Below are 24,933 nucleotides of genomic sequence, written 5' to 3' on the forward strand. Positions count from 1 at the left end.
CCCAATTCCATCCTTCCTTCCTTTATTGTAATCTGTTTGATCTAATATAATTTCAAACATATTTTTAAAGGGTATTAGAAGGAAACCTTTTCTGGCTTAATAATAGATTTCTGCCAGCATATATTAAGCACACTGTTCATCAGCAAGGGAGACATCAATGTTACTGACTTTGAAGCAGACCGAGCAGAGCTGCAGAGAACAAAGTCTCTTTTTAAAAAAGAGTCACCTTTTCATCACTTTCACCTAGCTAGCTTCTAATAGGTTTGTTTGCAAGCATATTGTAAAATATGAGACCTTTCTGCATCACTCATGGCAGGTTGCAGAAAAAAATATATGAAGCGCAGAACTAATTTAATTTTTAGAGCACTGCCAGGGGAGGGGGAAGATGGGGAATCCCAGGCAGTGAAGAAAAATGGAATTTTGCTTATCACAGACTACTGGTGCTCAGAATAACTTGTATAGGAAATTGGTAATCAGTTAACAAATTAGCAATCAATCAATAATTATTTAATAAATTAGAAATAACTCTTACAAAGGAACTCTGGGAATTGCAGCTCAGTGAGGAGAACAGGGCCTCTCTTACCAGCTATCAGCACCCTTAACTAACAACAGCTCCCAGAATTATTTGGGGAAAGCTTTGATGGTTTAAAGTGCTTTAATACGCTGGGGTGAATGTGGCCTATATGTGAAGTTAAGGTTTGCTTAGATTTAATCACATTGGCCATTTTAATATCCATGCTTGGAGGGGCCATTTGCAAGCTCCTTGCAGTCCATTTCATTTTGTTTTTACAATTTGGTACCGTCAGAAGGGGACCTTGAGCTGTCCCACATGCCTCTCACCAACCACAGAGGGTTACTGTGAGGATTAAATGGGTGTGGGAAAGGTCATGTCCTCCTCTGAGCTCCTTGAATGGCATATGTAAGTAAAACAGTCAGAGGCCTAAGGACAACTGGCCTACAAGGAAGAATGCCACTGAAAGGCAAAGAAGAGCTTGGCCAGTCCTGTAGCTAGAGAAGGAATAACTACAAGGAGCTTGTTTCCCCATTCTTTGACTCAAATAACTCTGATCCATCTGCTAACATGTAGATGGGTTAATGCCCCTACCCATTAACCAGAGGACTAAGGAAGGGATGGGGGATTGTAATTCCAAGTGTCAAATGTGACCCTCCATGCCCCTCTCTCTAGCCCTTAAGACCCTAAAAGAGCACACATCCTCCCAAGCCACACTAACCGTGCTTTGCCTGCTTCTCAAGAGATTTTGCCTGGCTAGAATTTGTCCTTTAACTCTGACTATGCCTCTTGTGTGCCTGGGTGGGGGATGAAGAGGGATGCGCGAGTGTGCTTAGAAAAAGGCCTACTATAGGATGGCGAATAAGGCTACCAATGGCTACTAGCCATGATGGCTAGGCTCTGCCTCCACAGTCAGAGGCAGTAACATTTCTGTATACCAGTTGCTGCAAACTGCAGAAGGACAGAGTGCTCTTGTGACTGGGTTATGTTTCAGACCCAGACACCTGGTTGGCCACTGTGAACAGATGCAGAGCTAGATGAGCCATGGGCCTGATCCAGCAGACTCTTATATTCTTACTGTACAAAAATTAGAATTAACATTTATTGCTTTGCAAGAAAAAAACAACCCCAAACACCTCTTCCCCCTCCCCTGGCTAGAAGGTTATGTGACCTTGAAAAAGCTGAGAAAGGTTTTCCGCTCTTGAACAAGGGGCATCTGTTGAATGAAAAGAGAGGTACAATCTTTTCTCTCAGAAATAAAGTGCCAAGCCATCCATAATAAGCATCCCTTTTTAGCCTTGTGCCAGCAGTGTTTCCGACACTGAGAGTATCCAAGAGTTGTGAGGGAAACGGAACAAGTCTTATTTTTCTTTAACAGGCTTTGTCCACGGAAGCAAGAGCTGATGTTGAACAGAATTATTTTGCTCCCCTCCCCTTCCCCTCTACTCATGTGGAACCTTCACATCTTTTTCAGGTTTTGACACAAGCTAGCAGGAAATTTAACAGTTTGGGGGATTAATCACAATCCTCGCTGTGCCAGATCTGTGAATTAAATGCCACTTCCTCTGTGACCTAAGAAAAGAAGTCATGTTTTCAGGGCAACTTTTGATGTAAAATATAAGCAGTGTTAGCCTGATGAAGGGCATCAACTGTGACCAGTCAGGACCCCTGTTTCTTATAAAAAGGTAATGAGACTAGAAGCTTATTTCATCTTGTATTTTTTAGTAGGAGAGCTGGTTGTCATATGAGAAACCTCTCTGATCCCAGATATTTTTGGAAATGTGACACTGAATAATGTTCTCCTTTATATCCCCTTCTCTCTTGCTTGCAGAAGGCAGTTCTATGCAAGGCTGGAGCTATATAATCCCATTCATATATATTTTTTTTCCTTTAAGGTTAATTTGAAATGCTGTGCAATTAAGAGTCAATTCATCTGATTACTGCAGAATATGGCAACATTGCAGTACGGTCTAATGACAAATTGATCATTATCAGTACTTAATGATCAGCCTCTTTATTTAATTGTCTAGAGGCCAAGATGTGTTAGTGTGGGGAGGGGAAACAAGAAAGGCCAATTTGTGTACCCAGATTAAACTGCAATAAATTACACAAATAGTTGTCATTGTCAGTCCTGAATATCTGAAAGACCTTCATCCCCACTGACCTTCTTGTGTGTTAAGATTGGAAAGGGTGAGGGAGCTCTCTTTGTAGCTCCACCACCCTCAGAAGTTCCAGGAATAGCAGCCTGGGAAACTGTGGGACTCCCTCGCCACAGAGGTGTTTCTGGAATATTCACTGCACAACTTTCACCGGATGCTTCATTTTTCATCCCAGTCTTCGATGGTTAAAGTATTTCGTTTTGTAGAACTCACTTTTTGTTCAGTGCATACTGTTCTGTTCTATTTGCAAATGTTTCACTTGTGTTATCATTGGAATAGTTTTCTCTGCTTTTGTAATTGTATTATTATATTGTTGTGACCTGCCCTGGGACCTTATGGTGAACAATGGCTAATAAATATTATTAAATAAATGAATAAACAAATAAATAAATTAGTAGCTGTATACTACTAGTAGTAACAACAACAGCCACCTTTTACAGAATGGGCTCCCTATAGAGATCAGGCTGGTAACCACAATGGGGGTGGAATTTCAAATTTGTCTGACAAGGCTATTTTCCTAATATGAAGTCCACCAGCTCCACACCTGGTGAAGGAGGGATGACACCAACCATTGAGCCCAACCACGGCTCCACCTTCTCATCCTCCTCCAGGAGGCCATGTGACAGCCGCATGTGCATCGCCTTTGACTGGAATTGTGCCTCTGGTTTGGACTCAGGCAGCAGCAGCAGAAATGCATGCATGGGTCACCTGCTCCCCATTTCCTTCTTTCCCACAAAGAGGGAGATTTGGGCCCCTTGTTCCACTTACTGCAGGCCTCCCTCCTTTCCCCCCTCTCTCTGTGTATGGCTCCCTCCCTCCCTCCCATTTTCTCTGTCCCACCCCCCTCTGTGAGCCTTGCGAGCACAACAGCAGCCCACTGTGGAACAGCTCACATGGCACCTGGGAGGGAGGGTCGAGGGGCAGTGAGGAGGGAGATCCAGCTGATTATAAGATTATAAGGTTGTATAATCTTATGGCTGTGACTATCATGAAAGGACCTTGCAGTTCTGAATTTGCCACTATGCTACTGACTGAGAATGTCCCATGCTTGGATCCCTGGGGAGTTGCTGCCGCTTAGTGTAATCAATGCTGAGCTGGATGGATTGATGGTCTAACTCAGTATAAGGCAGTTTTCTATGACCTTGTGACACCCAGGGGTGGTGGAAAGGCAGGGCGAATCCTTGAGCACAGCAGGAACAAATTAACCTTCTGTAAGTCCAAGGTAGAGTGGCTGTTCACCAGAAAGCTGAACCTGTTTTTACTGAAACTCTCTAATCATCTAAAATCCTGACATACTACCCTTTCAATTTCAACAAAATTCAGCAGCAACTCCTGAAGGCCTGGCTGAACAGGAGAGTCATGGGGGTGGGGAGAGAGATGGAAGGGGGGCAGAGAAGCAGTTTGGAGGAGGAAGAACATGGTAGCAGAAGGCACCGTGATGGGGGTGGGAGAAGGAGCCATGGTTGTTTTCAGCTTTGCAGAAAGAGATGAATACCAATCTGTCTCTACATTCCTCCTCCCCCCCCCTTCCAGCAAAGCCTTTTAATTCGCACTAAAACAGTTGCCCTGTAACAATGGCAAGTTAGAATCCATAAATAAACTGACAGATCTACAAATGAATTCAATTTTGCTTTTGACTGGCAGGTGGAAATAAGCCGTAGAAAGACAGGGATGGAGATTTTCCTTGCATTATTTGCTGAAGTTTAATTTTTCCCACCCCAACTTTTCTCCATTCTGTCTGCATCTTTCTGCAGTTTGTTGTTGTTGTTGTTGTTTTAACAGCAAGCTGCTCAGCAGTGTTGAGGATTTCTTTTTCCAGGTGGAGTTTGGCACTGATACTAAGGCCTAGATCCAGTTACACAAAAGGGTTCTAGAATCTAATGATCAAGCTTCAGGTTCTACTTCGTATTTATGTGTGAATAATTCTGGCAATAAAAAGGTGGCTGTTTTGTTGGAGTGGGGACCATAAGCGAGAAAGCTTAGCTCCAGAAATATTATAAAATCTGTTACAGCAGTCATTGAAGGTAACAATTAAAAAACAAAACAAAACTAATGTGGCATGAGCTGTTGTGGACCAGAGCTCACACATCCATAGACAATAAGGGTTTAGCCCACACAAAACATTGTGTCACAATAAATATTTAAGGTAGCGGTAGCCAAAGTGTTGCCCTTCAGATGTTGTTGGACTCCAGCTTCCATCACCCCAGACCACTGGACCAACCTGTATAGGGCTGATGGAAGTTGGAGTTCAACATCTAGATGGCACCATGATACAAGATGGGGGTGGGGGTGCGTGGGTGTTTGAGTAAGATTTTATTTTACAGTTTTCCTTGTAAAAGAAACGAAGTTGCATATTTTCTCTCTCTTTCTTAATGAAAGTGGAAAATATAGAGATAGGAACTGCAGTATCCACTGGGTTCATCCCCTCTTCCAAACTTCACATGAACTTGTGAATCACGATGATATAAAGCATGCATCTTTTGGCCCAGGTTAAACCCTGCTCAGAGACTGCTCCACCAGTTATGCAGTGCTGACTTAAGCATGGGAAACTGCAGTAGCCCACATGCCATGGCAAGGGAGAGAGGGAGGGAGAAGAAATGCTCAGGGCTTTATTTGACAACTTAGAAAGTTATTCTGATGAACAAACAAGCATATGCAGACAACTTCAATTGAGCAATCGTTGACTTTCCATGTGTCTGCACACAAACACAATTTTAGGATTTGATATTGTTGACAGAAAGGAAAGCACTATCCTATTTACAACTGATTTCTTCTTTTTTAAAAAACTGACTGTCTTGTCTAAACACTCAATAATATAATGAGGAATTGTGGCAGTAAACTGTAATTTGACTCTTAATTCAGGTGTTGGGTTTTTTTTGAAAAAAGTAAAAATAAAAGGATATCCAAATTTGGGAAGTAAAAGAATTTCAATAGAAATAGCTATTGTTCACATATTCATCAATGTCCAGAATGGAAATCAATCCAGCAAATACAATTAGCAACCCCTGTTGTTGCTGCTTTCAATCTGCAAATGATATGTAATTGATTATGTCTTTTCCCACATTTGCATGCGCTTTCTTTGCATGGACCTGAATGACAACATAACTGACAAAATTTACACAATTATTTAATGTAAACATCACCACAGCCGACAAGATGAATAAAAGTGTGTGGTTTTGGGGGTGGGGAAGGGTAAAAGGCAAACTGCAGCAGAATGAAAACAGTACTGGAGGCAAGGAATACAGGGCAAGGCAGAGAAATGATGGCTTCTTACATCTATAATCCAAACGCAGCTCAAAAGGAGGAGTCATTTAAAACAAGCAAGAATTTCAGGGGCTTAGTCCCCTTCCTATCCATGGCTGGAGGACACAATAAAAGAAAAACACACCAATCTGCTGGGCCTATTGCATGTGCAGTTTGAGTACAATACTTAACCAGTACAGTATAATATATTAAAATATCCTACACTGAAACATTAAATATAAGCAGAACAAAACAAAGGGAGTTTGGAGGACACTTATAAAGCTGTTCAGGAGTGGGCCAAATGCATTGCTCTTGTGAGAGAGTTTCCCAAGTATGTGACCACCACTAAGTATATACATGTTACAGCTAAATTTCAGTTTGATCTTTTGTAGAGGGAAACCAAAAGGAAAGCGTTGTCTCCGGTACCGGCCAAACAACATGTTCTGCAATTCTTCCCTCTACATTTTATTTATATATAGCTTGAGTAAGTCACATATTCTCCCCTAGTCAGGTGAAAAATCAGCGTGTAGAAGGGATGAATGAGGTAGGTTGAGAGGAGAGAAGCCAAAAGGCAAGAAGGAGAAGAGACTGCCAAAGTATTTTCTCCACTTAAACTCCCAGCCTTTCTAGGCTGCTTTCAGCAACAATTTTAAGAACGAATTGCGCTGGTCATTGTGAATGTCATTCGTCACTGGAGACAACCATCATACCCTTTTCCTAATTGCAAAACACAGCAACTGTTTATAAACCTGACATTTATTCCCTCATCTTCCAGAACTGCCTCTATTAGTGGCCATTCCAACTGCCTTCGTATGACCGAAAGGTCAGGCAGCGAGGCCTCCAATGTCGCATTTGGCTGGTACCAATTCCACTAGTTCATGAAGGAATTCCATTATGTAACAACATTAAAGACTTTGGGGTGGTCCCAGGCTGTTGCTATTTTGGGGTAAGATTTATTAACGTCCCATTAAATTCAGGTTTCACAATTTGGATTTGGAGCTTTGGTGGAACAAATTCTCTTCCCCAAAAGATCAGACTTCTTGCAAACAGGAAAGTGATGGGGAAATGCAGTGGAAAGGGAGGGGTATTGTTTACTTTGATGCAACATCACCTAGCCTCCCTGAAAACAAATCTGAAGGAATGCTCATTTAGCATTTAGCACCTTCTAATCTATCTTGCAAGCAAATCAGGATAAATGTTCAATGAACAGGACATCTGGAAGTCCCTTTGGAGCCAAATTTGCTTACTTTCCAATTCCCATCCAGTTAAGAACATAAGAAGAGACTGCTGGACCATCTAGTCCAGCGTCCTATTCTCACAGGGGCTAAGCAGATGTCTCTAGAAAACATGCAAGCAGGATTTGAGTACAAGACCACTCTCTCCTGTGGTTTCCAGCATAATGGCTAGTAGCCACTGATTGCCCTCTCCTCTGTGAATTTGACCAGTTATCTTTTAAACCAAGTTGGTGGCCATCACTGCCTTCTGTGGGAGTTCCATAGTTTAACGACGCACTGCATGAAAAAGTACTTTCTTTTGTCTACCTTGAATTTTCCATTGTCCAGCTTCATTAGATGTCTACAAGTTCTAGTGTGATGAGGGAGTTTTCATTTCTTCTATTGTGTCTCTTATAATGCAAAACACTTAAATAGAACAGTAAAATGCATTGAGGGGGTTGGCTGAGAAATGGCACACAAATGTAGTGAAACAGTTGCATCAAGTTTGGTGCAGCTAAAACCTTGGAAGAAAAACCTTCCTATGCATATAATCAACTGCAGAAAGCAACAGGTTGTTGTCCAGAAAGTTTTTGAATTAAGTACCACCCTTGGGGGGTTTTTTTAAATGAAAAGAGAACCATCGTTCAACAGATACTATTTAAGGGCTGCAAACTGTGCCTTTGAATGGCAAGATCTCTTCCCCAACCCTATCATTCCATATTCCTTTGTTTGTATTCTTTGCAATCTAACTGCTTGACAACTTCATTCAGCTGTTAGTAACAAGCAAAAAACATTGATTACTTCTGAATGCCCTAATGATTGGAGAGCGGGAGACAGAACTGTAAATATAGAGTTTTCACATTCCAAGTGAAATTATAGTTTGCCCGACAAGATTGCACAATAAGTCAGTGAACAAATCAGCCAGTGTGGGGTTCTGGGGTCACTCAAGTGATACCAACACATTACAATAATGAGAACTTGAAATACTTCATACCATATTGATCTCTTTTAACCTGAATCATTCCCTTGGTGGGAGATTACAAGGCTGAGCACTGGATCATGAACCACATCGGAGATGCTGATGAAAAATACCCACATATCTATCAATAATAATAAACCTCTTTGTATTCCTTTACACCACTTTTCCCCCTCCCTGAAATATATGGCTACCCCACCCCTAATTATAAAGTTGCTTATGTCTCACAAGTACAGTTATTTTAAATCTGTGCTTCAAGAGTCCTAGGGCTAGCTTTAGGGCTCACTGGGGCAACAAAGGAATCATAGAATCATAGAATCATAGAATCATAGAGTTGGAAGAGACCACAAGGGCCATCGAGTCCAACCCCCTGCCAAGCAGGAAACACCATCAGAGCACTCCTGACATATGGTTGTCAAGCCTCTGCTTAAAGACCTCCAAAGTAGGAGACTCCACCACACTCCTTGGCAGCAAATTCCACTGTCGAACAGCTCTTACTGTCAGGAAGTTCTTCCGAATGTTTAGGTGGAATCTTCTTTCTTGTAGTTTGGATCCATTGCTCCGTGTCCGCTTCTCTGGAGCAGCAGAAAACAACCTTTCTCCCTCCTCTATGTGACATCCTTTTATATATTTGAACATGGCTATCATATCACCCCTTAACCTCCTCTTCTGCAGGCTAAACATGCCCAGCTCCCTTAGCCGTTCCTCATAAGGCATCGTTTCCAGGCCTTTGACCATTTTGGTTGCCCTCCTCTGGACACGTTCCAGTTTGTCAGTGTCCTTCTTGAATTGTGGTGCCCAGAACTGGACACAGTACTCCAGGTGTGGTCTGACCAGAGCAGAATACAGTGGCACTATTACTTCCCTTGATCTAGATGTTATACTCCTATTGATGCAGCCCAGAATTGCATTGGCTTTTTTAGCTGCCGCGTCACACTGTTGGCGATAAAGATCTGTCAGATGGATGGCCTCCTTTGATCCTAGGAATTCTGGAAAGGGTTTTAGCTCAGTGGTAGAACATCTGCCATGCATGCAGAAGGTCTTAGGTTCAATCCCCAACATACCCAGGTAGGGATGGGAAAGACTCCTGCTTGGAACCCTGGAGAGCCATGGCCAGTCAGTGTAGACAATGTTGAGCAAGGTGGAACAATGCTCTGACTCAGTATAAGGCAGCTTCCTATAAAAACTGCAGATATGCCACTGTTAGCCATGTGTGTGATTTACATTGGATTGAGGGGCAGAGTTCTGTGGTGTGTGTGTGTGTGTGCGCGCGCACACACACACACACACACACCGCCCCTCAGTTTGGAAAAAAATGACGTAAAATATTATATTTGGAGTTATTTTGTTTCCTCTTCTGTGCATAACATTTTGTTGTTGTTTAGTCGTTTAGTCGTGTCCGACTCTTCGTGACCCCATTAGTATGCTTAATGTAATTACAGTGGTGTCTCGGGTTAAGAACTTAATTCATTCTGGAGGTCTGTTCTTAACCTGAAAGTGTTTTTAACCTCAAGTACCACTTTAGCTAATGGGGCCTCCCGCTGCTGCCATGCCACCGCCGTGTGATTTCTGTTCTCATCCTGAAGCAAAGTTCTTAACCCGAGGTACTATTTCTGGGTTAGCGGAGTCTGTAACCTGAAGCATCTATAACCCAAGGTACCACTGTAATTTTATGAGAGATGGTTTTCTCCATAATATTAGCAGTTGATTGGTAGGATAGCAATTGTTGCATGTTAATATGTTTGTTTCGTGCTTCTTACATAGTGGCATAAAACAAAATAAGCAAAGAAGAAATGGATATGCTGGATCCAGAATTTATGTACAATGCACACAACCTCTGCTCTCTGCTTAATTCTCTCTTTCAGCTGAGAATATTATTGTTACTACATTCAGTGTTATCAATACTACATCCATACTAAAATGGTGCATTGGAGGGAAGCAGCCCACTTTAAGTACAGGGAAATGTTACCCAGAAATCAAGTTTTCTTAGCATGCTTAGCTGTGCCCTGATTTGAATAATAATAAAAAAGGCACAGCTAAGCATGCTAAGAAAACATGATTTGGTTTGTCATTTTTAGCCACACTTTTCTGCATGGGTGATACAGGAAGCAGCTCACAAGATTTATACATAAATATACACACAAATAAAGCAACCAGCATCATGACAGCAGCATATAAAACAAAACCCAACACTTAATGCAGGGGTAGGCAACCTAAGGCCCGTGGGCCGGATGCGGCCCAATCGCCTTCTCAATCCAGCACGCGGACAGTCCGGGAATCAGCGTATTTTTACATGCGTATAATGTGTCCTTTTATTTAAAATGCATCTCTGGGTTATTTGTGGGGCCTGCCTGGTGTTTTTACATGAGCAGAATGTGTGACACTTTTATTTGAAATGCATCTCTGGGTTATTAGTGGGGCATAGGAATTTGTTCATTCCCCCCCCCCCCTTGAAAATATAGTCTGACCCACCACATGGTCTGAGGGACGGTGGACCGCCCCACGGCTGAAAAAGGTTGCTGACCCCTGACAATGTCTGAGAGTAAGGCTGCAATCCTATACACACACACCCCTCTCAGGTCAATGGAGCTTTCTTCTGAGTAGATGCGCAAAGAAATGCACCATGAGTAAGCATGTTCAAGAATTCTGATAGAAATGGGAGCAGAAATTGCCAGTAATTATTTGTCCCATGTCTGGAATGCAAATCAATGAAGCAAATATTATCAGTATTCACCATTGCTCCTGCTTTCAGTCTCCAAATGATATGTAATTGATTACATGCCCTCTCCCCCCCCATCTGCATTGTGCTTCCTTTGCACTGTAATGAATGGGGTGTAATAATGTAATGGAAAAATTTATTTATTTTTAATTACATAATTTTGCCACAGCAGTCAACGAGGTGAATAATGGGGAGGGGGAGCAAAAGACAAAGTGCAGCAGAACAGAAACAGTGCTGAATATGAAACTACAAGACATAATGGAAAACAATTCCTCCTTACATGCCTAACCGTGAATAGGGTTAGATGAATTTTCCGATTCCAGTCTCTCTCTTTTCTGATCTTAAGTTCAGCTCTCCACTTTAATTTGTGATTATTGGTTATTATTTTTCAAAAAGTCGTCTACCAGCATGTTAGTGTGCACTTCTTCCTCATATAAACACTCTGTATGCAATACTGCATTATCCCACCCTGAGCCCAGCCTTGGCTGGGGAGGGCGGGGTATAAATAAAAATTATTATTGTTATTATTATTAGCAGGTGCTCCCTCTCTTATTTTTTCATCACCTATTGAAAACCTTTCTTTTCCACTAAGACTTTTTTTAAAAACAACAACAACACAAACCACCACTATCTATATTAGACTTGAAATTGTTTTTATTGTTAAATCACTTCAAGATATTTTAATGGGAAGTGGTTCATAAATAAAATAAATAAATAATACACACAGTTTTGCAAGCAATTCCCCCTACCACAATACATTTCTATGTTACTTTGTTAATGTGTGTGTCCCCCCCCCCCTTGCGTATACAAGGTATTATTCTGGAAGGTGTGAATTAGTTAAGCTTCACATTAAAATGCAAGCCGCAGTTGAGGCAAAGAGCTTGCGCCTGATACACTAATTCAGAGGCCAGTCCCTATTTATACATTTTTTTAATAAGCCAGTTTGCACAACATGTAAATAACAAGGTTTGTGTTATAATAACTTCTGCTTCTGCTGTTTTCTAAATGAGTTTTATTCTATGCGATAGAAACTATTGGGTGGGAATAACCACAAGATGTCACTGTTGCAGCAAACACACTCAATAGACACTGTATTTATCTGACTTCTCAAATTAACAAATAATAAGTTTACCTGCTGTCATTCTTTTAAAATTATTTTGATGACAATCCATTACGTATTTAAGCCTCATACATTTAAATCCCATTGATTTCACTGGGACATTCACTATACATTACATCTCAGATTCAGAGTCATAAGAGCAAAAACATTGCACGAGCATGTAGTTCTTTCTATCAAGAGTCCCAAATGCATTGTGAAGGCAATATCATAATAACTGCACCAGGTAGGGGAATTATTCTGTCACTGCGATATTACACCGGCATGTTAAAGTAAATCTCCCAGCTACTGATCTAGTTTCACAATGTTGACCAAAACCTCACACAATTTGTGAGTTATTTCCCCCCCTAAAAGTTGGTTTATTATACATTCAGCAAAATTTGCCATAAGTGGTGAAGGCATTATTATTATTATGGGATTAATTATTTCAGGATACAGAGATGAAAGGTATTTACATTTCCAAATGGTCCTCACTGGGGGTTGGAATGCTAACTGTCTCCCAATCTATAGAATATTCTAACTGGTAGAAAGCTAGCCTGAAATTCCTCAATAATATGCTCATTTTGAGAGCACACAGTTGCTTCCCCCCCGCCCCGCCCCACATTAATTTTGTTCTGCACTTGCAGACACAGAGAACCATGCTGATGTCCAAGAAGAGCTTTATTATTTTATACAGCTGCATCCATAAACTTTTCCAAGGGCAATTGTGAATCAAGTGCTGTTGAGCCCCACTTAAAACACAGAGGGAACAGTTTTTGTGTGGCACCTCTAAGCCTCACCAATTCAGGCTCCAATCCTAACAGGGATTGTAGAATTTAGTGGGGCTGAATTCTGAATAATGTGTGGTTAACGTTACATTATTCCACACTATAAACTGTGACCCCTCCTTACCCAAGGTTAGACGCTTTTTCAGATTAATGAGATGCTTTGTATTTATACAAACTGGAATGCTTTTGTGTGCACACTTTTGCATGGGAGGAAGTTGGGAAGGAAACCACAACAACTTGTCCCTGCCCATGTGACCTTATTGCCTCCACCTATATGACCTCCTTGGGCACTGCCAGCCCCACCATGAAGGCTATCAGTGGCTAGTGTTAAGTTGTGGGTGAACATATCAGATGACACAGCAATTCTTCAAACAGCTCTGGTTTATTCTGAGGCCAGAACAGAACTGAACTGAAGAGCTCAGTCAGCCTGCTTATATAGAGCTCCAGAACACCGTAACTGTAGCAACTTTCTAAAACTATCCAATCACTGAACGTCACTTTTGATCCTTCATTTGCATAACTATCTACAGTATCCCCCTGCTGGCCCAGGGTGAGAACTTCAGTACATAACAGCTAGTATCTGTGGTGGCTATGTTCTGTCTCCACTGTAGGGGCAGTAGGTCTATGAATAACAGTAGGTGGAAACCACAGGAGGGGTGAATGTCCTTGTGCTCAAGTTCAGCTTGAGGGTTTCTCCAGATGCATCAGGTTGGCCCCTGTGAGAACAGGGTGCTGGACTAGATGGGCCATTGGCCTGTTCCAGGAGGCTCTCTTTATGTTATTTTTAAAATGTAGACAGGCCCATGAAACTGTTTATTTTTATTTATTTTTTGTTCAGCCAATCATTTTGTACTGTTTATGTTGGTTCATATTTTATTGTAAATGGTGTTATACGCCGCCATGTTATATTGTAAGAACTGGTGGTGTATAACTATTTTAAAATAAGCAATAAATAGTTAACTCATTAAAAAATAAAATAAGAATGGGGAGGGAGCAGGGAAAGAAAACAACGCCTAGTGGCAACTTAAGAAAACAAGCACTCGAAAACAAAACAAAATAGGAATTTCAAAATTTGGCATCTAGGATAATGTCTTAAAACATTTCTACATTCACCAGAAAAGAAAAAAATAAAGAAAGTAAGTGCACATTAAACTATCTTATCACTCTAGGAAAGTGTGTGTGTGTGTGTGTGTGTGTGTGTGTGAGTGAGTGAGAGAGAGAGAGAGAGAGAGAAAGAGAGAGAGAGAGAGATGGTGTTATCCAGTTACAGAACCAGCAGAACATTTAATCCAAAGTGCACTACTAATGACTCCTCAAGCAGCTCCTTAGAATAAACTATTTGGTGCCCGAGAAAGTGGCTGTTAAAAACCCAGTGTGAAACCACTAAACATAAACTTTAACAAGCATTCTATTTCTTCCCACATTTATGGTGGCTGAACGAGAGAAATTTGGGATAATAAGAGCTGAAATGGAAAAGCAAGTGCAAAGAACCATGGGCATTATCTTGTCCGACTTTCTTGTCGCACTTGCCAGATTTACCTGTTCCCTTTTCCCATTATTTTTTAATATTTATTCACAGAGAGAAATTAGAAAAAAAAGAAAACCCTTATAATTGTGAACACAAAAGATGAATGTCATGATTCTCAATTCCCTTGTCTAGTTACTACAAGACATTGATGAGCTTCTCAATGTATTTCTTGTTAACATTTCATGGAGTTACTCCCATAAACATACGTTTACTCTTGTTCCCAATACCTTGTTCTGTCACGCCGACAGATGGCTTTATACTGAAGCATATGAAAATATTAAATACTTTATAAAGCTGTTGCCAGTTAGAAATGCCTTGGAGTAATGAGTATCTTGACAATTTCTTTTGAGGAGAGGGAGCACACAGCAAATACTGCTTAGGGACTGTCTCCAAATGCCTTTGCCATCTCTCTCTCTCTCTCGCACACACCCTTCAATCTCATTTTCTACAGCATTTCCAGCAGTCTGTTCTCAGCTTGTCGCAAGTTGTCATTACGCTGATGTGTTTCCTTTCTGTTTGGCTAGGCATGCTATAGTCTCCCATCTATTTGTTTAGTGCTTGTGTAAAGCTTCTAGGTTTATATGTGTACAGTGAAACGTAATTTGGGCTTTGCAAGAGGAAGTACCATTGTTTTACAACTGCTACTAAAATCATTTCATGCCAAAGTGTGGCACAGAAGGGAAACAGAGCACGATTTTGGTGAAATGATGGAACTTGCTTGCTTGCATAAGGTGGGTTTGTGCTGGTTGGCAGGAATTTTGCTTTGGTTCTTGGCCCATTTGTTCTGTGCCCTGTTTCTTCATGCCCTCAACTGTCTATGAACAGGGTATGAATAGAGATAATAGCTAATATAATACTAAAGGTGCATGGGATGTCAGGGGATGTTGTTCAATAGTAAAGCATCTTCTTTGCATGTAGAGCAGGGGACAGCAAATTTTTTCAGCAGGGGGCTGGTCCACTGTCCCTCAGACATTGTGGGGGGCCGGACTATATTTTTGGGGGGGAAATGAACGAATTCCTAAGTCCCACAAATAACCCAGAGATGCATTTTAAATAAAACCACACATTCTACTCATGTAAAAACACGCTGAATCCCGGACCATCTGCGGGCCAGATTTAGAAGGCAATTGGGCCAGATCCGGCTCCTAGTTTGCCTACCTGTGATGTAGAGAGCCCGAGGTCCAATTCCTTGCATCTCCAAATAGAGTTCAAAATGTTCCCTCCCTGAGCCCATGAAGAGCTGCTGCCACTCAATGTGGAAAACACAGAGCCAGATGGAGCAACGGTCTGATTCTGATTAAGGCAGCTTCCTATGCAGCAATCCAACTTTTAAAACTTTTTAAAACTTTTTAAAAGCATGTATACTATTGCAATGGGAAAGTTTGACTGGTGCTTAACTGTTTCCCATTGGAATAAATTGGGCTTACAGTATATATATTTAACTGTGGTTGGATCATTTCCAAAGTTTTTTGTTGTTGTTATCAAGGATGAAAAACCTAGGCTGGTGTGTTGTTCCCAGAGCTACTGGTGCTTGCCCAGGACACATACATTCACTATCCCTGCAAACTAGATGTATGGGATTCACATCAAGGAAAGTATCCCATAATAGGAAACCAAAACAAACATATTGAGTTCCTGAAAAAAAGCAATATAAAAGTATTGAGTTGTCCCTTTAGAGAACCAAAGGGTTAGCTACACTACATAGATTGGTTTTATACTACTTCAAACTACTGTGGCTTTCCCCAAGTATATCTGGGAACTGTAGCTTGGTTAGGGGTCCTTTCCCCACCTCCCGCTCATAGAATAATGCATTCCACAATTTCCCAGGACAACAGTCTTAGATCTGTGATGTACATACACTTGATGGCTTTATTCCCAAAGGTGACTATGTACTCTAAAATGGCAACACAAAATAAGTAGTTTGACAACTCTGATAATTTTCTTTGAAGAATGTTGAATTTACATGGTATATGGCAGCTTAAGAATAAAGCAATTATTTAAGTAGAATCAACTTGGATAAATCATTTGGGCAGGAAATGTATCAAGGGGAAGAGCAAAAAAAGGGGGAAGTGATGTTATTACTGTCCAATCTAGCAGACAAAGTTTAATGCCTACCCGCCTATCACCACCACCACCACTACTACTACTACTACTACTACTACTACTATTATTATTATTATTATTATTATTTGCCTGCTCCAAGGGACAGTGAAAGTGAGTCAGGCAGATTGATCTCCCTCAGAACTCAGACCCATAGCTGGAAAGCAATCTCAGAAAGATCTTCCAATGAGATCTTTTCAGCACAACTATTCTGTGTCTCCATTAATTGCCATGATTAATGTTGTTTCTTTTCTTGGAACTCTGATATGCAAATAAAGCAGCAGCCTCACAAAACATGGACTTAATCAACTGAAAAATGGGGGGGGGGGATAGCCAACTTGGTCATAGCCAGATAAACTGTGTGCGGCCTTCTAAACATATTAATAGTTTCTGCATTTCAGAGTGGAATTGATATACCAACATTTGTTACATAAAAAGCTGAACACACTGATATGTTTATTCTTTTGTTTTCCACAAATTATTCATCTCTGTGCATTTACTGTATATGTTTCAGTTGGTGATGATGCTTAATTTCTGGAATGTAAATGTCCATATCATATCCCCACTTTCTGTACTGGGTCCAGTTCTGTTTTCCCCTTTGGGTGCAATTCAGCAGCAGCTTGTCCTCTGTCGTGCACCCCTCCCTGCAAAACACAGCAGCCAAATTACTGGCTGGTTCCATTTATATCTCACAACCCCCATTCTGAAACAGCTGCACCAGTTGCCAGTTCATTTCTTGCAGCAATCCAAGGTGCTGGCATTCCTGTTTAAAGCTTTAAATGACTTAGGACTCAGCTATACATACAGCTGCAAATATAATGTTTTATGTGTGTTTTAAGTGCATTATACAAATCTGACACTAGATGGCGATGGTGAGTTCATGGCAAATTCAATATATTTTTCAAAATGCTTTTAAAAAAGCACTTTCACAGCGTTTTATATATATGTCTAGATTTCACCTTAGGCTCCAAATATCTGAAAGAACACCTCTTTCCCTGCAAACCCTCTTGGGTGTTAAGATGAGTAGAGGGCCTCTTATCAATAGTTACTTTGCCCTCAGAAGTTCAGCAGGTGGCAGCATTATTGGTTGAAGCCCCTAAACTGAGAAATTCCCACTCAAGTAAGGTTTGCCTGACACCTCCATTGTATAGCATTCACCACTTGCTAAAGTTGTACCTTATTTACCCTGGCCTTTGACATAGAATCATAGAATCATAGAATCATAGAATAGAGCAGAGTTGGAAGAGACCACAAGGGCCATCGAGTCCAACATGTGGCTGCAGGATCCCCATTCCCCATTTAAACTGATTTAAGCACTGTGTTTTTGTATTGTTGTGACCCACCCTGGGACCTTATATGGTGACCAGTGGGTAAGAATCAGCAACTATTTCCATGGCTCCCATGTTCCTTCTTGGGTCACCAACAGCCCTGAAAATGATGTCCTGCATGAAGTCACAGACAGGTACCGTGATGTTTTTGATGGCACCATCCCTCAGAAATGTTGTCTTTACAGTTCCTCCAACATCCCCAGTAAGCACCTCAGACACCACAGGAATTGCATTTTCTGTCAATTCTGGCACCAAGTATGCTGCTTAAGCAGGGACACGGCACAGGGGAGTAATTAAGATGCCATGAGGCTATGCCATCACTGTCAACAGTACCAGTTATATTTTGGGGAATAGCATTGTTGTTGTGTTGGTGTGGTTTTTTTTTTTTTTGGTTTTTTTTTTGCAGGGTGGATATAATCCTCAACATGCTTTACAATATGCTAAGAACTAGAACAATTCATATAACATTTTAACATATTGTTTTTTGTCAATCCAAGACCAGATTGAGTTAAGAGGCCCAACACACCACTTGCTTAAGTATTTTTTTTGTTCCTCATAATCATAGGTCTCTGCTTACATATCACAAGATGAACCAGCTTTATAGCAATTTGAGTTTGCACTGATGAAGCTTCTGGCACTTGGTAGCTGAGCCAGTGGGAAGATGCAGAATGGCCATGAACATTCTTATAGTTTAAGAACAAAGTTGTTCAGCATTCCAGCTATTCAAATTCTCCAGTCATTTTGCAGTTTCTGCAAATTTAGAATGTGTGCTCGTTATAACAGCAAAATAATCCATTTATTTAAACTTAGAGCTTTTTTCTTTAAAACAAGCTTGCACCCCCCTTCATTCTAATGACAAAAAATGTCACCACAAAATTCATGAATAAAATGCATGCATTAATAAGTAAGTATCAGGTAAAGTCCAGCAAACAAATATGTAGGTGTTATGGTAAAGAGAAATAGTTTAGTGATCATTATGAATTGCATGTGGATGCTAAGAATCCCAGAGAGTGAACATCAGAGAAAACACCAATGAATATTGACTATCAATGCTTTTTTATATTTTTTTTAAAAATGCCCCCAAAGTAAGGGAACACCTATCAATTTTCAGTCCTTCACAAATCAGCTGGGATGGCCAATATTTAATATGATAATGGTGACAGACATCATGGATTGTATACAATTTAGCGCTACTCAGATTAGACCAAATGAGGTTAGTATATGTGACTTAGGTTAACTCATTTCAATGAGTCTACTCAGAGTAGAACTTGGTTGGATACAACCCTAGATTTTGGCATGCACTATTACATATATATTGTTAGCATATGTCACATTCATCTACTTAGAAATAAGATTACTGCATGAAATTTACAAGGAGTAAGACAATCTAGGTCTTCAAAACAACAAGGATCCAACAATGTTTTTGCTTATTTGTTATATCAAGGCTCAAGGGCAGCCAGCATCCAATGCTCAAGAGGAAAGTAAGATTTGGTGCAAAAAGAGTAGCACAAATTCCATTTTCAGCTTATCTAAAGGTTGGGCTCTTAATGGGTACCTGACTGGAAGTTCCGCTGAAATCAACGAGGTTTATTTCTAGACAAACCTGTTTGGGAATTATGTGCCAATCACAGGGGATATAAAGTTCCAAGTTTAATATCCCCTCTGTGGACAGAGCATCTCTTAACTAGCATAACTTTTAACAATGCTATTTTGTTAATATTTATACCAAGCAAGTACGTGGAGTTATTTATAATGAGAAAGTATGCAGGTTTTTGTTTTGCTTTTGCTTATAACAAGCAAACAGTGAAAATATAAAAAGTCATCACAAACAAACAGTTGGTGCATTCATGCTAATACTTCCCTGTCTCCCTGAACCCCAAGGCACTTTAATAGAAACTGCAAAGGCAATGCAGAAAATGAAAAACAACTTGCTCAAGGACCTGATTCTCTCTCTCTCTCTCACACACACACACACCTTCCCTCCCACCCACACAAAAAAATCACTTTTTTTATGGAGCTGGGGTGGAGAGTGGAAGAATATTAAGTTCAGGCAATATAACCGAGCCTTTTGTTATTCTTAATTGCTTGGATTTACAATCTAGTTCTGCTGTATAAAAACTAGATTTTAAAAGCTGAGTCAAGTGATTTTTCTCTCTCTAAGTACTTTCACAAAGTAAGTTTCTATACTACTACACAGTAGGCTAAATTAGCTATAGAGAACAATTGCCCCCCCCATTTATACAGAAACAATGTCTCTTCCCTAACTATCAAGAAACCTTCCTCATTGAAAGTAAAATTCATGTGCATGAAATTAGTAGTTAATTGGAAAATAAGAGAAGAGTTGTCTGCCCTTTGAAGACAACCAAAATGAAAACAAATAACGCTGTGATGTATCTTCCATTAAACCTAACTGTTAAGTAAATTAAGGATTTATTTAACTCAAATAAAACTGTACCATTTACCAAATTTCCTGTCCCATCACCCCTCCAAATGATAAATGGAGTATTTAAAAAACCAAAACATAAAACAGTAGCCCTCTGTGTAAGCCCACAGTTTAAAGTCCCCCCCCAAAAAAACCCCACACACCCAAGATCTGTTTCTAGATTGAAAAAGATATTATAAAACAAGAGACTGGAAGATAATTTTATCATTTTTTTCACTGAGAAATTCAACTTCTCAGTGGGGAAAAAATGATAAAGTTCTCTTTCAGTCTCTTGTTTTATAATGCATTGTTAACATGAGTATCAAAACTCCAGCCAATTCAGACTTTCCTTCAAGTTATATTGGTATGAATTGGCAATTCATAAGCAGGATGTTGAAGCTAGACGTGTTCTCACAACATCCATTTCCTTTATTCAAAATGTGATGTTCAAAAATCATGGCCCCATCAAGCCAATTACTTGGCACACAAACATATTTTATGGCAATACATCAATGGCTTTAACAAGCATAATTTAGAGCATAAGAATTATGGAAACAATAGCACAGTATTTTTAAACTGTGAGGTCCTTTGTGTCACTATTGCCAGTGCCGGGGTGGGTCGGGGGAGGGAGGGTCCTTACTATAAATACTGTAAGTTGTCCTCTATTTTATTCTAACCAGCTGATCATTTTAAAGAAAAATCTTCAACCTTAAAACTTCAACCAACACATATGAATGAGAACATGATAATCCACAGCAAGAGGAACTAGGAGAACATCAAGACTAGCGCTTCACCTGAATGTTCCTTTCTTTCTTTGGCACCAGACTCCCAGAAGCCCTTGCAAAATAAAGCAAGAGGGAAAGGCAGCTAACCAGATTTGGTGTAGAGTTCCTTGGCTACACCTGCACCTCATTCATTCCATTTGCACACATAAAAAAGGCCTGATTGTCCCACAGAGTTCAAAACAAATCCTCAAGTACCTAAAACCTGCCTCATTATGTGGACTTATCTCCAACTTGTTTGACCAAGCATTGGTCCTAATGCAGCGATACCACACACACCCAGGCTTTAGAGAAATAATTCTGATCCACCATTCCCTCAAAAGACTAGACCATCTCTCTGCTGCCTAGCTTTCCAGTGCTACATTTTCTGCTGCAGGAGATACATGCTTAATGGACACAGTTTCAGAATATTAACGACAATAACACTGTTCCACAGAAGACTTTTATGTGAGAGTAGACATAAAAGTAGACCCCCACTGAGTTGAACCAGACATTTCCTCAAGCAGATACCCTTTAATTCATTCATTCAATTATGAAGAACATTGTCTTCAGATAAGATAAATTGTAAATTTCAAGGAAATGCTAACATGGAAAAGAAAGCTTCAAAAATGGAAAGTGCCCCCTCTACAATGCGTGTGTGTGTGTGTGTGCGTGTGTGCGCGCGTGCGTAAGGAGCGAGGACAAAATACGAGATGTGATTCTGAAGCTCATTCAGATTAAATGAATTAGCACCTCCCATAAGCACAATTCATTAAAGATTTCCTCAGTGCAAGGTCAGTGACTATAATTCATTGCAACCTTGTGGCTAAGAAGAGCTCATGGGGAGCAGTATCATTTCCCACCTTCTGTTATATTGGTCAGACAACAGATCTGGTCCACCAAGGCAAGAATGGCAAACATCAGGGACATTCTTCTCAAAAGTTAATGGAACCCAGAATTCCACAACTAGTGTAGCTTATCATTTTACCACCATTGTAAAAGCACCAAAATACTGTTAGTCTGCATTTATTTTGTCATGCTACAAACAGCCAAAACTGAAACCAGGAATTACTATAGCTTTTAGCTTTATTTTATTGTTTTAATTATATTTTTTATTGAGTTTCAGAACGAACAAAAAATATACAGAATAAAGCCATTGTTGTATTCAGAACATCTGTCACTCTCCTACCCAGCATCCACTGACCTTCCCTGAACCAAAGTATATTCATAGGACTTGCTTACAGCAGGAACAGACCGATTATAGTAAAGGAATTCAATGCATACACCTATCAGGCCTAAAAGAGCCAAGCAGATTTGTATTGGGTGGGTTAGAACGGGTCTATTACCACCTTGTGTATTCACATATTCAGTAAAGGAGTACCCCATCCCCACAAATGGATCTTTCTTTCTTTCTTTGACCTTTAAGTACTATCATCTCATAGGTGTGCTTTTAAAATAAAACAGCCCCCCCTCCAAACCTTTTGGTACTAGTAATCCAAGTCAGAAAGTGCAAAGTTATTCCTTACTTTATTTTCCACATACAAAATATTTGCTTCTGTGTTGTAATCAATGTAAGGCTTTAGGATGACAACACAGGGTAGTATAAAATGAGGTTGTTAGCGAGCATTACAAGTTTATTATTATGAAGACACTTTGACTCACTGAGGAGAACTTTATATATGTTCCCACCTTTCCCATAAGTTGTTCCACCTCATCCTCACAGTTAGCCCATTGGGTAAGCTAGGCCAAAATACAGTGACTAGGCACAAAGCTGAAGCATTTGGACCAACAGTAAACTGAACCCACGTCTCTTCCCCTAGCCTTGCCACCCCATCTCAGCTTTAACTACTTAGCCTTCATTATCAGAATACTGCTTCAACCCTATACACACTTAACAAGGAGTCAATCCCATTGAGTTGAATGGGACTTATTTCAGAGCAGACATTCATAGGATTGTGCTGTAGCTCACTTTTCCTGAAATAAACTTCTGGGGAAGTGGCAGTCCATGATGAGAGACATTTAATAGTGGTACCCTGCATACCTCAGTCTGGCTAGGATACCCTATATCCATGAATTAAACCAAAACCGAGGACAATTACAATACTGGTTTACTATTATTGCTTACCATGGCTGTCTATAATACAATGTTACGCTTATCAAATTTCACCTTGGCTTTGATACTGCATGGTGGTGGTGGTGGGGATCAACAAGATTACTGATGGTCTTATTTGCCAAAATAAGTATGCAAGGGGAGGCCATGACCAACCTATAAGATTCTGATCAGTAAATAGTTCACTAGCATAATTATTATTTATAGATAGAGGTATCAATGACTCAATAGCTGAATAATGTGTTTGGATAAACATGGAAATCTCTACAGGTTTCATTTCAGTACAAAAGCCAACATAGCAGGTAATAACTCCCTGGTCTGACATTTAGGAAATAAAGATCCAGTTGCTCATCCTCAGAAGAATATGTCACTTTTTGGAAAACAAACAAAACAATGCTTAAACAGGAAAAAAAGTGTGGCTGTCAAAGAACACATTTTTTGCAGTAACAAACAGTGCTAAAATGAACAGAAAGGCGTCATTCATGCCAACCCAGCTCAAAGTACTTCATACTTCTCAGCAATTCATTTTAATAATGGGAGGGTTTTCCTCACTCTGTGGGAAATGGCTGCACTACCACAGCTAATTCAAAGCTTATAAAACGCATATACTGTATTCTTTTTTGCATGGAGATTTTTTAAAAAACAACAACAACAACAAACCTCTTTTGATAACACACCATTATCTTTCACAATGCTTTGAATGGTAATTTTAAAAGAAAGATGGTCCACTTCACAGAGCAAGAATCACTTAATACACGGCATTGGGAGGAGAATTTGAAACATAGTTTAGACAATTTACGTAATATCAAATTACTGCAGGCATTGAAAATGTCATGATTCTCATTCTTTCTGAAGCACAAAAAATATATACACAGCACCTACTGTATTGGTCACTACTGAGTGTGTGTGTGTGTGTGTGTGTGTGTGTTTCGGAAAATAGTATTATATATTCACACACATACATTCTATCAAACAAAATAGCATCAAATAGCATGCAGTCAACACCGTATTATTGCATCAAGTAGCATACAGGCAATGGTACATCATCTCTATAAGGTATAAATAGTTCAGGTTAATTATTTTGAATCAGAGTACAGCTGCAATTGATTTCTGCTGCATATCAAACATAAGCATTTAGACCACCAAAACAACAACAAATCACCCAATGGCCGAACTATGAAAATGATTTTCTCCCCCACCTATTTAAAGTAACAAATGTTATTGGCGACAAGTGTCCTTGCGCTGACATGCCTAAGCCTATCACTTTAAAGCCCAGCACTTTAAACTTTTCAAAATGTAGATCTAACAACCCAATGATCCAACCATATAATTAAAAAAATTATAATATGAAGTTGTTTGCATTCAAAGCAGAAGGAGCCACGTATAAAGAGAAGGAAGTACTGTGTCTATGAATAACTGTTAGTTTCCACACGTAGTCCAGTGGAAACAGAAGTCAGGCATCTTCTCTAAGGATAAAGTTCAGGCAAACTTCAGTCAGAAGCAGGGAAGGTACGCTTTACCCACCCACCCGCTTCTCATTACTTTCTCCAGCACCTGAGTGCATGGACTGAAAGCCGTCCCTTCTTCAGCCACTGAAAATCTGCAAAACACCTGCTCAGCTAAACAGAAGCACACGCGTTTTGGAAAGCTTGCAGCACATGCACATTCTCAATACCTTTTTCCTAATGTGAAGAAGCCCATCGGTACGCTTGCCGTTATTGCTTCTGTGTTCCTTTATTCCCCGAGATGTTCTAAAAAGAAAAAAGAAAAGCCTTCCCTCTCACACACAGAATCCCTCTCTAGTCTAATCACATAGCTAAGAAGCCAAACGCAGACACACAAAACATCCTCTGCATTAATGTTTGGCACGCCACTGTAAGGCAGCTACAGAACAACAGCAGCCTAACATGCCCATGTGTGCATCCCCCCCCCCGTCCCCATCTCCAAAGACGCACACACCTCCACACCAAGCCACCTC

At 40.2% G+C, this 24,933-nt stretch overlaps 1 protein-coding gene across 29 annotated transcripts in view; it reads right to left on the bottom strand.

Annotated features, from left to right (window-relative positions):
- RBFOX1 (RNA binding fox-1 homolog 1) overlaps window positions 1-24,933 on the bottom strand; it is a 1,477,709-nt gene that overhangs the window by 755,290 nt on the left and 697,486 nt on the right. The window contains exon 1 of one of the 29 annotated variants that reach the window (XM_082199134.1): window positions 24,915-24,933. The exons of 25 other annotated variants lie outside the window; for them this stretch is intronic. The gene's annotated coding sequence lies outside the window, so the exon portion shown is untranslated. Of the gene's footprint in view, window positions 1-24,630; window positions 24,842-24,914 lie in introns of those variants that run through there. 3 more of the 29 variants (XM_082199135.1, XM_082199132.1, XM_082199124.1) reach the window with 3 other exon arrangements.

Source organism: Podarcis vaucheri, assembly GCF_965113315.1.
Source record: "Podarcis vaucheri genome assembly, chromosome: 14".
NCBI classification, from domain to species: domain Eukaryota; kingdom Metazoa; phylum Chordata; class Lepidosauria; order Squamata; family Lacertidae; genus Podarcis; species Podarcis vaucheri.